The 17,730-nt window shown below is 32.1% G+C and overlaps 1 long non-coding RNA gene across 1 annotated transcript; it reads right to left on the minus strand.

The window, feature by feature from the left end:
• Window positions 1-12,222: 12,222 nt before the first annotated feature.
• Window positions 12,223-16,694, minus strand: LOC149891436 (uncharacterized). Its single transcript, XR_016449657.1, has 3 exons — window positions 16,465-16,694; window positions 15,684-15,774; window positions 12,223-12,489 (listed from the first exon to the last, which is right to left on the minus strand). It is a non-coding gene; the product is annotated as an uncharacterized LOC149891436 (long non-coding RNA).
• Window positions 16,695-17,730: the final 1,036 nt, after the last annotated feature.

Here is a 17,730-nt window from a genome sequence, read left to right on the forward strand (position 1 = left end):
TGAAGTGTTCACCATTTTTTATGCATCCTTAAGTATAGGGAATGGGTCAATGCGCCAGAACCCGCTTTTCCTTATATATATGATATCATTGTTGGTGATGAAAGGTATGAAGGAACAAAAGGTCTTTGGGAACTGATGACTGAATTAACAATACCAAAGAGCTATACCGATGAAGATTTGCAAAATTATGAAAAAATTTTAATGGATAGTGATGCTATAATATCTGATTTGCAACCGCATAAACCGAAATCATCAAGAAGACCAAAGTATCAACAACTTATTGCTCCTATTTGCGAAAAAATGATGCGTATTGAAAAAGGTAAAAAAGGTCGCGGTGTCATTATTCTTCCAAGCGATCCTAATGCGTTGGTGGAAAAGCTTGAATTGAGTATAGCTGCTTGGCATGCTGGAAACACGGCTTCAAGAAACGAGGCTGTTGCTATTTGCGATGAGCTGTTGAGACAAGGAGAGATTAATAAAGAGGAATATAAATCGTTAATGAAGGCTATTGATAAAATTATTTAAAAAAATTGTTTTATTTAAAAAAAATGCTCATTGTGAACAAAAGACGATATGTGAAAAAGAACGTTGTTGGTGGAGGTGGTATTGTAGACATGATTAAAAATTTCATAAAAAGAGCAGCTGCGTCAAGTGTATCAAAAGCAACAGTGAATTTGCTTAAAAATGCTGCTACAAGTAAAATTGGGCAAGAAGCGATTACAGCTGCAAAATCTGCTGGGACAGAGTTAGCCCTTTCAGCCATCTCCGCTGCTAAAGACGTGGCTATTGATAAAGGTAAAAAGACCATTGAAAAATTAAAGACTGGTTCATCTATTCAAATTAAGAAAATGTCTAAAAAGAACGCGATTCGAATCCAAGACCTGGTGAAAATGGGGCAGGGCATGAAAATGGGGCAGGGCATGAAAATAGTATGAAGATAGCATTTTGTTGCGATGACTTGCAATGAGAGACATTTAAATGAATTAAATAATTTTTTTATTATATAAAAAAATGATAAGTACTGAGCGATTAAGAGTTACTGAGAACCCAGAGTATGATATTGGTATTGAAAAAGTTGATTTTTTTGAGTACCTTCCAACCAATCTCGATTTAAATTCTTCAGGCACGATTACTTTTGAGATTGACTGTCAATCGATTCAAACAGTACCATCAGAGGCTTACATTCTTACTGAAGGAGTGTTGAAAAAGAGCGATGGAACCTTTTATGATGCTAAAGACAACATTGCACTGGTGAACAACGCTTTGATGTATTTGTTTAATGATGTGACTTATGACTTGTCGGGAGAGCAAGTGGAAAGAGTGATGTATCCAGGTCCAGCCACCACCATACTTGGATTGATGAAATATCCTTATGGATTTCAGTTTGCTGATGGATTAAAACAGATGTGGTATATGGATACGTCAAATCTTGTTGGAAATTCAGGATTCAATGTTAGACGAGACCACTTGTTTGCAGACACTACATCCGTTGGAGCTTTTTCGTTTAAAATTCCGTTGAAGCACATTTTTGGATTTTGCGAAACTTATGACAAAGTTGTTTATGGGTTTAGGCATACCATCACCTTTACTAAGAAAGAATGTGATGATGCGATTTATAGAGCGGAGAGCGTTAGTGCAGGAATGATCAACCTTAAAAAATTCAGACTTTATATGCCTCGCGTTGAATTGGATATTTCGAAAAAGACTGATTTCATGAATTTAATAGCTCAAAAAATCCCCATTCAAGTGGCTTATAAATCAAACAAATGTGAAAGACAGCTTATTCCAGCCGGTCAAACAGAATTTACCTGGTCGCTTGGAAGAGTTACTGACAAAAGCATTCCAAGATTTATCTTGTTCGGACTTCAGACAAACAGAAATTCCAGTCAAACAGTTAATCCGTCACTATTCGACCATTGTGATGTTAGCAATTTTTACGTGACTGTTAACGGAATAAAGTATCCAAATTACAATTACGACTTGAATTTTGGAGAAAAGAGAGTGGTTATGGCTTATTCAGATGCGTTCTCTTTTGATGAAAAATATTACGGCACAAATGAACTTGTTTGTCAATCTGGGTTAAGCTTGCTTGAATATATAAAATTATATCCGTTGTTCTTTGTGGATATCAGCAAGCAAAAAGAAAGAGTGGCGTCGGAAACAGCTGAATTAGTGGTAAACCTTAAATTTCGAACTTCAACTATTGCAAATACCGTTATTTTTGCAGTGGTGATCTCTGACAAACTGCTTAAATTTGTTTCAGACGGAACCAACATGACTGCTGTTTATTAGTTTTTAATCTGAATAAAAATGGATAGCAAAACGGTAAAAGAATTGCGTGAATTAGGTAAAAGCCATGCGATAAAGGGTTACTCGGAAATAAAAAAAGGATGAGCTTGTGAAAGCAATAAAAAACACAAGACCAGTCATTAGTAAACATTCTAAAGAATCATGATTTTTGATTTGACTTAAAAAAAAATCTTGTTATAATAAAATGAGATATACAACATCGTATTTGAAAAATTTGTTGAATGAAAACGGCGTTAGTAAAACAGCAGATGATTTAATAACGTTGATGATGCTTGCGGTTGAAAATAATTTGATCAGTAAAGATGAGATTTTGGAAAGAGCAAAAGAAAAAAAAATAAAGCCTCCTCCAAAAGAAAAAAAACCTGTTGATCCAAAATGGGAATGGCTTAGTTTAGTTAAGAAAAAACCCATCACTGTGAGAATAACCAACATTGAAACGGGTGAGGTGGTAGAATACAAGTCTCTTTACAAAGCGATGGCAGGAACTGGAAAGGTGGATAATGGAATCAAGATTGAATTTTTAAATTCTGAAAAGCTTGAAAAACGTAAAAAGCAGCAAAATTGATTTTTTAACTTTTAACATGTTAAAAAATTGACTTAAATAAAATTCTTGGCATAAATAAAAAGATGGAAAGCATGCAAAAGGATGATCTTTTAAATGCTCTTGATGATAGCTTTGAGTCAACTTCTGATACGACTAAATCAAAAAGTTTGCTTAAATTTCTAAAAAACATAAGAAAACTTCCAAAGGAACATCGAATCATTTTCAAAGAAATGGTTGAAGTAGCACCTTTTGAAGAAGTGATCAGAAATATAAAAGAAGACATTTATCTGCGTAATAAATTCCTGATCGGAACAAATTGGAAACTAAATGCTAGCGGACGTAATAATTGTCGTAAAATCACTGAACATATTAGAGAGATTAAAAATATGTATTCACGTCTTTCTAAATAATTTTTTAATTCTTTTCGCGGGGAATTAAAAAACGGTAAAAACTTTTCGAAGAAGAAAATATGCTGAAAGTGTGCCAAGATTTAAAAAAATTGAATTGACTTAAAGAAAATCTTAGTATAATAAAAATGAGTATCTATTCTTCAAAACCAGATTTAATTGCTAAAGAGCGAAAACTTGAATGCATCGAAAAAAATTTTCTTTCCATTAATAAAATGGGTGATAAAACTGATTCTAAAAAGCAAAAAGCAAAAACTACCGCTAAAGAGCGAAAAATTGAAAGTGGTATAAAGAAAAATCTTTCCGTTATAAAAATGGAAAGTAAAACTGTGAAAGATCGAAAAGTATCAATGACATCATTAAGAAGGGATGCTAAAGAAAGAGCTATAAAAGGCTATACCAGAATGACTAGGGAAGAGCTTGTTGAGGCTATTAAAACAACAAGACCCATCATTGGGTATGGTCCTGCTCCTCGTAGACGAACGACTGAGGTGAGACCTTTGCCAGTTGTTGTGAGACCTGTCATTGCTCCTAAACCAGCGATCATTCCACCAAGACATGTTGTGGTAAAACCTCCTATTACTCCGAAACCAATTCATTTGCAAAAACCACATCATATCCTGGATGAGCCGGTTTCAGATTTAACACCTGTCATTATACCAAAACCAGTCATTCCAACGAAACCTGGACTGTTTTCAAGTCTTACGGCAGTTGCAAAAAGTGTGACGTCATATGTTGCAACTAAGTTTAACGATATTAAAGAATGGGTAGAACCCTACGTTCCTGAAGTAGTCAAGAAGAACGTAAGCGAATCAGTGAAACAAATCGATAAAAAGATAAAGTCTATCAAATCACTTGTATTAAAAACAGTGTATAAACCTATTGCGTCAAAACCTTATAAAATAAAATTCAAGTTAACTGAACATTCAGCGGAGAGATCTGTTAGACAATTTTCTTACACACCTTCTTCTCGATATCAAGACCTTACATCCTTTTTTAATTTGGTAAGAGAGTCTGCCATTCAAACCATGGAAGGGGAAAGAAACACAAAGGTAAGAATTATTTTAACGTGTGAAATCAAATCTGTAAGCATCACGACTGGTGAAGAAACGACTCGAATGGCAAACTTTTCATCCAACTCGGAGATTATTCTAGCGACTACAGATTTAAGAACGTTAATGAGTGAGATGGAAGAAAAAGTCTTGGAGCGTAGTGTCAAATACAATGCTTTAGGATCTAATTGTACCATGTCAAAAATTTTTAAAATGGACATTAACTTTACTGATTGCGAACCTACCAGCAATCTATATTGAGCTGTCTAAAGAGCTGAAAGACAAAAAGGCTATCATCAACATGGAAAACGAGGACAATCAATGCTTTAAATGGTCAGTCACCAGAGCTTTGAATCTGAAAAATATGCATAACGGAAGAATTGATGAAGACTTGGTTCTAAAATCAGAAGAGCTCCATTGGGATGGAATGGAGTTTCCTGTCAAGCTTAATAAAATCGACAAGTTTGAGAAAAATAATCCAGACATTAGCATCAACGTCTTTGGGTATGAAAATAAAAAACCTTACCCTTTGCGAATATCTAAATTTACCGATCGAAAGAACTGTGTTGATTTGTTGTTTATTTCAAACGAAGACACTGACCATTACTGTCTCATTAAAAGTTTGAGTCGATTATTGTCTACGCAAACATCAAAAACAAAAAGAAAACAACATTATTGCCGAAATTGTCTGCAAGGCTATGACCAGGAAGAAAAGCTTCAACATCATCAACCTTATTGTTATGATAACACCTCAGTAAGAATTGAACTTCCTAAAGAAGGAACAACCGTTCAGTTTAAAAACAATAACAAGTCTATGAGGGTTCCGTACGTCGTATACGCAGACTTTGAAAGTTTCACCAAACCTGTTAACACTTGCACACCGAATTCGAAAGAGTCATACACCAAACAATATCAAAAGCACGTTCCAAGCTCCTTCTGCTATTATATCAAATGCTTTGACGACAACCTTTACAAAGGAAAACCAGTCATGTACACAGCAGAAAGCGGTGAGGATGACGTAGCTCAAAAGTTTGTAACCAGTCTTGAAACAGACCTTAAAAAGATTTTCGACAAGATTGATATAGTAAAAAAGAAAGTAATCACTGATGAGGATGAAAAGAATTTTAAAGAGGCTACTCAATGTCATATTTGCGAAAAAGATCTTAACGGCGACAAAGTCTTAGACCATTGCCATTTGACTGGAAATTATCGAGGAGCTGCTCATAACAAATGCAACTTGGATTATAAAATTCCAAAAATCATACCCATCATTTTCCATAATTTGTCCGGCTACGACAGCCATTTATTCATCAAAAAATTAGGAGGGAAATTAAAATGTATACCCAACAACGATGAGAAATACATCAGCTTCACAAAAAGCATCAAAGTGAGAGAATTTACTGATAAGAAAGGTAAACTAAAGGAAGTATGGAAAGAGCTAAGGTTTATTGATAGCTTCAGATTCATGGCTGGTAGTTTAGACAGTTTGGCTAAAAATCTAAACAACGACCAATGCAAAAACGTTGCTCAATATTACTCTGGAAAGCAGTTTGATTTATTAAGAAAAAAACGTCCGACGTCTTGATACTTGCTGATGTCTTTGAAAATTTCAGAGACGTGTGTCGTACCTATTACAGGCTTGACCCTCCTTGGTATTACACCTCACCCGGTTTGGCTTGGGATGCAATGTTAAAACTAACTGGAATTCAGTTAGAGCTTCTGACCAATATTGATATGCTTCTCATGGTTCAAAGAGGGATACGCGGTGGAATTAGCATGATCTCCAAACGACATGGAACTGCTAACAACAAATACATGGGAGACTCGTACGATCCTTCACAACCTTCGAAATTCATTCAGTATTTAGACGCTAATAATCTTTATGGTTGGGCCATGTGCAAACCTCTTCCTGTTAGAGGATTTAGATGGATGGCTGAGGATGAACTCTCCAATTGGAAATCCATGTCTTGTATTCTCGAAGTCGATTTGACCTATCCTGAAAGCCTACACGATTTACATAATGACTACCCTTTGGCTCCTGAAAGATTAAAAATTAATAAAGTCGACAAGCTTGTTCCCAATTTAAACAACAAAGAAAAATATGTCATTCACCATGAAAACCTAAAACTTTATGAACGAATGGGATTGATCATCACAAAAATTCATCGTGGTATCGCCTTTGAAGAAGAACCTTTTATGAAACAATACATTGATCTCAACACTACATTAAGAGCAAAAGCTAAAAACGAGTTTGAAAAGGACTTTTTTAAGCTCATGAACAACTCCGTGTTTGGAAAAACAATGGAGAATATTCAAAAGCATGTTGATGTTAGGCTTATCACCACGAGAAAAGAAGTCTTAAAATTGTCAAGAAAACCTAATTATGAGCGAAATACCATTTTTCATGAAAACTTGATCGCGGTTCATATGAAAAGAACAAAACTCTTTTACGACAAGCCTGTTTACTTGGGAATGAGCATCCTGGACATAAGCAAAACTCTCATGTTTGAGCATCATTACGACTACATGAAGCCTAAATACGGAGATAGCGCGAAATTATTAATGACTGACACTGACTCGCTCATCTATGAAATCGAAACGGATGATTTTTATCAAGACATTGTCGCAGACGCGGAGAGCAAGTTTGATACGAGCGAATTTGACAAAAACCATCCTGCCATTCAAAACGTTGGGTTCAAGGTTGGTTTAAACAAAAAAGTTATCGGAATGTTCAAGGACGAGGCTGCTGGTAAAAAAATTGAAGAGTTTGTTGGGCTTCGACCGAAACTCTACTCCTACAAAACCCATGAAAAAGAAGAGAAAAAATGCAAAGGAGTCAAGAAGATCGTTGTTAAAAATAAAATAGAGCATCAAGATTATTACGACTGCTTAATGAACAAGAAAGAAAAACTTGCAACCATGAACGTTATACGATCACATCTTCACGATGTCTACACTGAAGAAATCAACAAAGTAGCACTCAGCGGTAACGACGATAAAAGATTCATCTTGGAAGATGGAATACATACGCTAGCCATTGGACACTACAAAATCAGATCCATTCCTTAACATTGCGGAAAACAAATTATTTTAGAAATGAGAAAAAAACACGACACCATCTTGCATGCTAGGCTTCAGTATAGGAATATATCAATGGCTCAGAATCCGCTTTTCCTAGTAGTGATGTGTAGATAACGTAAGCTAGGTTAGAGCTTGTGATGCCTCTGTTATGTGACGCCAGATTACTACCCGACTCACTGGATAATACTCTAAGTAGCTCACTACTATCTATAGGAACTACTGCTGCTTTGATTCCGATTCCTCTTATTCTCTCCACATACTTCTCATTAGCTACCACCACGCCAGAACTTGTATCATCCAGTATGTATCCAATCTTTTCGTCTGGATACTCTGGATCAAGAGGAACGTAAGCTCCGCCAGCTTTGATCATCCCAAGTATTGCTACTATCATCTCTTCACTTCTATCTAGAAGGAGAGTCACTAAAGTATCTGCTTTGATGTCATGATGGTTGATGAGATAGCGTGCTAGTTTGTTTGCTCTTTTATTCAGCCCTTTGTAAGTGAGTTTCTTATTCTGTAAGAGGGAATGATTATTTAACTATGAAGGAGTTGCTTATCATACTCCTTCATAGTTAAATAATCGTCGCTACACGTTCCAAGGTTTTTAGTGCTTGTATATTTCTCTTATTTGAAACGTATAATTACTGGTTAGATCAGTTGCTCCTCGTTTTTCTCTGCACTTAAACTTTCTATAACCAAATCGTAAAATGATTTTTGGGAAAGGTTTTCAGTTTGGATATGTTTATTTTTTTTAATATTTAAAGAACTCTAGAATTATAACAGAGACATGATTACAAAAATGTTTTTCTTATTTAGCTATCTGTTACTCTTTTATTCTTGATTTATCAATCTTTAAGTTGTTATAAAGATTTATTTTTTGCAAGAATGTGATAAAGATTTATTTTTTCTGTTTTTTCGATGCATTATTTGAAAAGCTTTTAAAGTTCAAGCTTTTATCTTGTAAAAGCTGGTAATCTTTTGTAAAAAGGAAACAATATTTCATTTTTGGTGATTCTATTTCCTTTTTTGATTTATTAAATCATATAGTAGAGAAAGAAATTCTGTGCTTGAATGAAGGTAAGAATCTATTTTACAATCATTATTTATTCATTAAGATAAGGTTTGTTTATTTATAACTATTTTTTTTTCACTCATGAAATCCTTCAAATGATTTTAATAAGTTTATTTTAAGGTTGCTTTATTTGTTTAAATGCTAGTTTTACGTAATATTTTTTTTTTTAATAAAAGATCTCTTTTAGTTGTATTATCTAAATTAGCGTTTCCTTATGGGAGGAAATTCTACCTCTCCTTTCCTTAATGGGGATTTTTGGCTTTTTTAAGAGAACGAAAATTTTGAAAGATCATTGTAACTTTCTTTAAAAAGCTTTAAAAATTATTATTTTTCTTCAGCTAAATTACTATAATCAAAACTGTGCACAGAAACAAACTGTACGTTGAGCCAGACGCTAGCGTCGCACTATCTATAACTGAGCTAAACATTAAAGGCTTTGTGTGCAAAAGGCAAGCTCATAAGTCGCATTTATTGTTTGAAATGTAATTTTAAAAGGTTCTTTTTAAACATGGAATATTTTTCTTCTAACTTATAACTTTAAGTGACAGGGGGAATGACAGTTATGCTTATCTAAGAAATGTTTAAAGCGAGAAATGAAGTAAAAGTTTTGAAACCAATGGTTGAAATGATTAATAAATTAGTAAGCCATGTACATACATACATACATACATACATACATACATACATACATACATACATACATACATACATACATACATACATACATACATACATACATACATACATACATACATACATACATACATACATACATACATACATACATACATACATACATACATACATACATACATACATACATACATACATACATACATACATACATACATATTGCTGTTAACAAGCATGAGAGCAAAAAAAAAATTTATCTGCAGCTATGGATGGTGGTAAATATCTTGCTAAACAAATTGGTAAACAAAAGCTTTAGAGGTTGGTAAGACAGCTGTTGTTGTTACAAGTACAAAACAAATTGATAAAGTTGCAGCTAAATGCTAACTCCAAAGCGCAGTTTATATTGAAAAAATATGTTGGATCAAGTGATGGGACACAAAAAGCTAATGATGTTTTACAAAGTATGTAACCCTAAAGACTAGTTTAACATATTAATGCATGGTATGATGAAAGTGGTATGAAGAACGCTATTGATATTGAAAACTTGATAAGTGCGTTAAATAGGTCTAGTGAGGTCTCACACACTATTGTTAAACTTGTTATTTCTTGTTAAAAGCCAAATAACCGGACGCCGATGCTTCAATATTGTTCCTTCTGTAATAAGAGCTAGACAAATGTTTGACTTGTCATTTTTCTAAAGCTTTTTTCTCTCATCCATATTCTGTTTCAAGAAGTGGTTCCCAAACTTATTTTTGTGTAAGTTTGGTATATAAGCAAAGAACTAAGGGATCTGGAATGAAAGTTATGATGTATAAAATTGCAAAATTGCAAATGCTAAAAAAAATTTCTTTGGCATACAAAATATAGAATTCAGTCGAGACATTTTTAAAAAATTTAATTCACCATCAAAGTAATTAAGTATGCTGAAGTTAGTTTTAAAGAGTGTCAGGTATTTGAAGTTACAGATAAACAATATGGATACCAGAAAGTAGTTGTAAAGCTACCAAAACAGGAAAAGGAAAAGATGAAAGAAATAGAAGCAAATCTCAAATCTTAAGACTTGGGAGAAATAACTTTTATGTATGTATGGTGATTAGATTTATCCAAAGACGAAATCATAAAAGCTATTCGGTTCGATCAAAGCTTGTAGCGTATATATAACCGATGAAGAAAAATTATTCGGTCAAATTTGAGTGACATAATTCTGAACGAATCTTGGTGTAGGTAGAGTGTAAAAACTTTTTTTTATATTTCATTTTTTCCAAATACTTAATAAAAAAAAGACAAAAGTATTGACTCGTCTGAGTATCGCTCGTATGAACAAGAAAATGGTACAAAACAAAATAGCCTTAGTGATATACGCATAAATATTGAGTTACTAGATAAGTATATTCATCCAAGTGAGAGTTATCTCATATTTTCAGGAAGATTGTTTAAGGATGATGGTACTGTGAGGAGGGGGAATAGTTAAAAACAGCGAAAAGACGTACAGAGACTTATACAGAGACTTATACAGAGACTTATAGAGAGACTTATACAGAGACTTATTCACCCTGTCATATTGATAAACGATAACACGATAAAACGTAATGAAGGAAAAAATTAAAAACAACGATTAAGAAAAGACGTATACGCAGAGACTTTTTTACCTAGCAAGTAAATTAGTGATAGGTATATATAGCAACGAAACAAATAATAATGAAGAACTATTAAAGCTCAAAAATAGAGTTACGAAGAACTTCTTGAAAAACAAAAAGAGAGAAAGAAGGAATTATTATTGAAAAAACGAAAAAGAAGGAGGAAAAGGTCCACTTCTTATATAAATGAAGAGAAGAAGTCTTAGTTTTTAAGAAAGATTTTTAAGAAGAATTTTTAGAGAAAAAGAGTCTTTATTATTGAATTTGAAATTGTTGATAAAGCAGAAGTAAATAAATAAAGCAGAAGTAAAGAAATAAATAGAAGTCAGAAGAAAAATTGATTAAAGAGAAGTATGCAGAAGTTTCGCCATTTTTAATAAAAAAAAAAAAGAAGATATTTGTAAAAAGGTAGATGAGCTAAAGAGGAGTTATTGATTAAAACAGTATTGAGCACTACCAGTAGAGTAAGAGAGCATTATTTCTATTTTATAACTTAATGAATAAAAGAGTGCTAACCATTACAACTAATAGAACATTTGTTGAGTTTTATTATATGATAGAATACACTGAGGATGGGAAATAGAATTTTAGCCCTTTAACAATTAAACCTTGTCCATTCCTAACCAAACTATCGCCAAACCTCGCCCTTTCCTAACAAAGTAACTCCCTACGCCATCATCAACCTTGTTTCCAACCTCCCACATTTACCTTCCACACAATTCTACAACCCATACCTCCCCATTCCCTAATATTTTACATCATCATCTTACTTATACACAACACAAGCAATAAAAAAAATCAATAAAATATATATTTACAAAATCGCCCCCCTCTTATTACTGATTATGGTAATGCAGATAACGCTACTATTACTAACAATGGTTAAATGTATTTTTTTAGTAATATTAAGTATCAACTAGGAGCTCAAGACTGAAACTATAAATTATCCTGAGAGATGTACAACTATGCTTGGTTCATTAAAATATCAGATGACTTTTTAAGTGACATCATTGGATTTTTTGAAAATTACGATAAAGTTGTGTATGGTATTACACATACACTTCCACTTACAAAATGTCTGATGACAATGCTCTTGTAAGAGACAATGCAGCAGCTGCTGAAAAATTAACATAGAACTCATTGATGGATGTCACACTTAACACCTTCTATATCACCTTCAATACCTTCTATATCTTCGATGTCACCTTCTGGCATCCATCAATGCATTCTATGTTATTTTTCCAGCAGCTGCTGCAAATGAAAGTCTGCAGAAACTGAAGAAGAATTTATTTTTCCAAGCTTGTAAAAAGCTTCTAAATTCATAGGTAAAGGATCTAAAACAATATCTTTCTGGCATGATGGTGTATGGAACTATAAATATGAAATTAATATTAACTCCGAAGGATCCACTGAGTAAAGTGTTAGCTACGAAGAAGTAAACATGTGAATTACTAGTTCCGAAGGATCCATGGAGCGAAGCTCTGAATTTTTCATTTAATTTATTGAATGAAAATGGTATAAGAAATTCTGTTAGTTACAAAAATAATATCTACACATTTAAAAATGCCGATGTTAAAAGAATTGCGTAATATTATAAAAAGCTTAAACTAGCCTAACTAGTTATTCAAATCTAGGAAAGTCTAAATGATTAGAAAAATATCAAATAAGAATGATGAATTAAAACATAAGATGGGTGATTTAATTGTATTTTATGATGAACCTGTGATACTTTCAGTGATACCTTCGGTGGCACCTAAAGTAAAAAATACAGAAATTGATAAGTGGGTTGTTGATGTTGATAATGAAATTAAAGAAACAAAGAGGAAAGATATTGACCATGATTTACAATGGCTCGAAAACCAGATTTAAAAAATTATACAAAAAGCAAGAAAAATGAAAGAAACTCAAGAGTATTAACAATCAAAACTCTGCTTTGAAAAAATTTGAAAACGGTTTTACTATTTATTTGGTATAATACAACAAATCGATGGTGGAATATATGGCGATCTTCAATCTTTTTTTAAATCTGTAAGATCAACAGTAAAAGATCTTTCTCATAACTCAAAAATAAAGATAAAGATGATTCTAATCTGTATAAAAATATCAAATAATGGTAAAATTGCTTTTAAAGTAAAATATACTGATTTTTATTTTAATATAGAATTTAGCTTAAGAGTTACTGATTCAGACGACTTTTATGACACCATGACTGCTCATATTATTAAGAATTTAGAGCAATTTTCTCGAAATGGAAGTGTTTGGATGTTATAGTAGACATTATCTCTAGAAATTCACACTGTTAAACATGTTTTACTTAGAGGAAGTTGATACATACCACTTAAACAAAAATTGCCTTGGGATACTGCTCTTAAATGGATTGGGATACTGCTCTTAAGTTAATTGGTGTTAAATTAGAATTTATTACATGTCCTCATATTTTACGCCTGTGTGAAAAAGGTATTAGAAGTGAAACATCGGTAGCTTCTAACAGGGTTAATAATAAGTATAGTAGTAAGGGCTAATAATAAGTATATGGGAGATGTAAATGGTCTCTATTCAAGTGCAATGTGTTATCCTCTACTACAGATGGTTTTGACTGAATGACAAAAGATGAACTTTAATTCATGGGAAAATCATGCCTTTGGTGTTTATGAAGTAGATTTGCAGTATCCTAAACAATTATTTGAATAACACAATGACCACTCTCTAGCTCCTAAAAGAATGCGAAAAAATATATATATATTGTATATAAAAATGTATTGCATGAAATGTAGAAAAAATACTGAATCTGATGGCAAAGATTTTAAACTTTCCGAAAATGGTCGTACCAGGAAAAGAGAATGATGTAAATTTTGTGAGTACTTCACCAAATGACTCTTCTTTAGTTAAAGCTTCATCCAATAACTCTAAAGTCTAAAGGTGGATTAATATTTAACTCTGTTATTAACAAGCAACCGTTTGAAATGCATTTACCTGATCATAATTTTACAGGACCTGGAACAAAACCAGACAAAAGATTAAGTAAGGATCTTACTCCAAAAGAATGAAGTAAACCTATAAATAGAGTTGATAATGCTGCATATTATCATAATGTATGCTATCTACTTAATAAAGACAAATCCACTCGCAATACTGTTCATTTCTTCTAACATTTAGAAGAAATGAACATTGATAATGTATTGATAATACGGCTACAACTATGATTCGTGTCTCAATTAGCTGATGACTTGCATAAACAACAAAGAGAAAAGAAAAGTCATTGCTCATGCTATAGATGAAATAAGAGTGCTGATCTTGTAAATATGCAAGCATCCTCCAAATTAAACATGAGTATAACTTACTTACTATCATTGATAATTTATCCAAATATGGCTGGTTGATTACCTTGAAAAATAAAACTGATAAAATTAGTAAAAGCATTTAAGATTTTACTCAACAAAAGAAAGCAAAGCAATATTTGGGTCGAAAAAGGTAAAGAATTTTATAATAGAGATGTACAAAGTATTGTTGGAATTTACTCTACCGAAAATGTAGATGGAAACGTAGTAGGTAGATAGAAACGTACAATAAAAGAAAAAATTTGGAAATACTCTAACAGCTATTCAACTTTTGCATATATAAACATTTTGGATGATCTCGCTAAAGAACATAATAATATTATTGATTCTTCTATTAAAATGACTCTTGTTGAAGCATAAATAAGAATGAAAGTATAGTGTGGAAAAGTCTATACTCAGAAAAATTTAAAATAGCAGAACCAAAATCAAATCCAAAGTTTTCAGTTGGTGATATAATAAGAATAAGCAAGGATCTTTGAAAAGGGTTACACAACCAGATGTACGGAAGAGGTTTTTACTGTATCTGTAGTACAAAATAGTACTTCAGTCACATATAAGATAAAAGATTATAATGGAGAAGATATAGCTAGCAAATACAACGCTTAAAAGTTAACCACTTTTTGATGGTTGCTGAATAGTTTCAACTGAGAAATTTGATTGTTCTATTGCAATTATGACAAATGGTTAAATTTTATCCATGCGTTTATGGTTACGTATATGGTTGAAATGGATTAACACTTTTTTTATTTATTTAACCACTAATTTATCCATACTTTTATTGTTACTTATATAATTAGAGACATTATTTATATGATTAATCTTTTTGATACAGTAAATGGAATTAATGTCAACTATGTGTTTACGGTTGAGCATGTGGTCGATTATTTTGTTATTTTTCTATTGCATGTATGAAAAATGCCGACGTTCAAAAAAATCAACCATCGATAAAAATAATTTTGGCGATATGTTTTTTAATGGGCGGTAGATGGTCAAAGAAAGGGGTGAACCTGCTCCTGTCTTTTTCAACTATTAGCCTATATAAGTTCCAATCCATTTATCTTTATTTAAGTCAAAACAACAAAATCTCCAGAATGCAAAATGTTAAAATATAGCTCATCCTTGCTACTAATTTATTCTAGCTTATCGTAATCAGTGTATCTTTATTTTACATTTCTGATATTCGTTCCTAAATGGTTGCTATTAGCGACCTTAACAAGTATCTACCTTTATCAAGAGTAAAATGAAATTTTTCAACTTTCTCTTTTTCTTCAGAATCGAGATAAAAAATCATAAAGCTTCTATACTACAAAGCCTCCCAGCAAGCATACAACGTTGAAACAACGTTGATCGACGTTGATCAACGTTATTTCAACATTGTTTCAGCGTTGTGTGCTTACTGGGCTACTCCTCATTTGTTACTTTTTCCCCTGTATTTATATATTTTTTCTCTGTATTTATATTTTTGATAAAGTAAGATCTTGTTTTCATAGTATCCTTGCTCTTTTATTCCACGATTATTATAAAAATCTTTGAAGAGCTTAATTACTTAATAGAAAAAAACCGAAGAAAGTGAAAATACGAAATTATGATTCATGACTAATTTTCTTACCAATAAAATTCAGATTTTGAACGATGCTATTGAGGTGATTTGCATATTAACGCTCATAATATTTCCTCGTTATTTTTGACTGAAACTGTCGCTAAATAAATTCAGAAAAACTAAAATAATTAAAGATTAGATAAAACGTTACTTTAGTTATTCAAGTAAAATAAAGATAATTTAATTTTAACTGTTAAATTTCTATTTTAGCCGTAATTAGGTTCAGCAACATTAGCAACCCCGTAAATATGAACCTTAACTTTATTTGTATTTAAATTAACATGTCTTGTTAGTAATGGTTGAATTAAATACATACTTACTGTCATATATATCGTCATTACCACAAAAAACCTCCCTATTTTGCTTGGTTCATAATTTTAGTTGTAAACTGAATGAAACGGCGGAATGAAACGGCGAAATGAAACGACTGAATTAATAGAGCACAAGCAAAGTCACATAATAAAAAAGCAAAGTAGACCTTTTTATGCGATGATCATTAAATGCCAAAACGTCTGGTTATTTAGTCATATAAAGTTTGGTTTTGAAGAACTCAAATCAATATGTCAAACCAAATTTAGTTGAACAAAAATATGTTGTTGTTTTTTTTTTTTTTTTTTTTTTTTTTTAAAAAAAATTTTACAACATTTTGTTGTCTCTAACATTTTTGGTTAATTGCGTTTTTGTAAAACGACTTTTTATTTAAATAATTTTCATTTGGAAATTTGTACTTTATAGAAAAGTGAAATGTATTACTAAAATAAACTTCAAAAAAGTCAAATAAAACACGTACCTGTAATTTACAAGAAACAATTCTTCATGAACAGCCGCAAAGAAAAACTTTTCTCTAAAGTAGGTAAGCTTGTTACAAATGTGCTCAAAACGCTCCACGTGCAATTCGAAAAGAAAGTTACGAAATAACACGCGACTTTTATGACTACGGAAAAAGTTTCACTTCATCATTTTTCTTTTTAATTTTTTTTAACAACACCATCGTTTTACATGCGTAACAAAACTGAAAATGCAATTTTAAAGCATTAAAACAAACAGAAGATTTAAACCAGACACCCCTTTTGTAAATCGTCGGATTCAAAAAAAGAAGTGACGCATTAAGATTATTTGCTTTTTTTTTTTTTTTAAATCGTCATAAAAAACAAAATATTTGGTAAAGACGCACTTTTTTATGTGACTGGAAAAATATTTCTCTACAATTGATGTTACTTACAAGTTCACCTGTCGTTTACTTTTTTTACTAATTTCAGCTTTTATCAAGTGCATATAAAAAAAAAAAAAACGTACCGGAACATTTTGCCGATGAGCAAAGTTTAAAATAAATTTCCATTCATCTTTTTTCTCAAACCAACTGTAACCTATAGCTATTTAATTTAAAAATGCTTGTTTGATCATTTCCAACAAAATGTTGCATTAAAATGGTAAATATGATCAGTTCATTCACTTTTTTTTTTTTTTTTTTTTTTGAGATTTTGAGATTTTTAGAAAATATAAAAGATTTAATATTTGGCGATGGGTCGAAAAACAATTAACGAAGCAACATAGTGGCAGATAATAGAATAAAATATAGCTCCCGGATCTAGGCCACAGGATCACCAACAAAGAAACAGCAAGTAAATTATTAATTTCCAAGAACCGCGTCAGATAAACTCAAAACATTTAAAACTTTTTGTAGCATCTGACTTTATAAATGATTCTGATGGTCAAAGATATTGCAGATCCAAGAACATTCTTATAATTCGTAAAGTCAGAGCTAACCCTAAGTGATGGTACCAAACATTTTCAAACTTCTTTAACGTAAAACCGGTCAATTCGAGGCTATAGAGGTCAGCCACAATTTGAACGAATGGTGCATTTCATTCTGAAAAATGTTTCTTTAACTCCATATCTTTGATTCTCTCTTTGAGTAGTTAAAGGAGAACATTGAAAATTACTCAGTAGAGCAAAGCGTTCTAATTTCCCTGGAAATACTTGACATTGAACATCGGTACTAAGCTCCAGTGTATTGAAACTATGACGATAAGATAATATTTCAATATGATATTGA

The sequence above is a fragment of the Hydra viridissima genome, unplaced genomic scaffold, assembly GCF_058129835.1.
Source record: "Hydra viridissima isolate aposymbiotic clone 2 unplaced genomic scaffold, HvirCarnegie_v1 scaffold_2, whole genome shotgun sequence".
In the NCBI taxonomy this organism is placed as follows: Eukaryota; Metazoa; Cnidaria; class Hydrozoa; order Anthoathecata; family Hydridae; genus Hydra; species Hydra viridissima.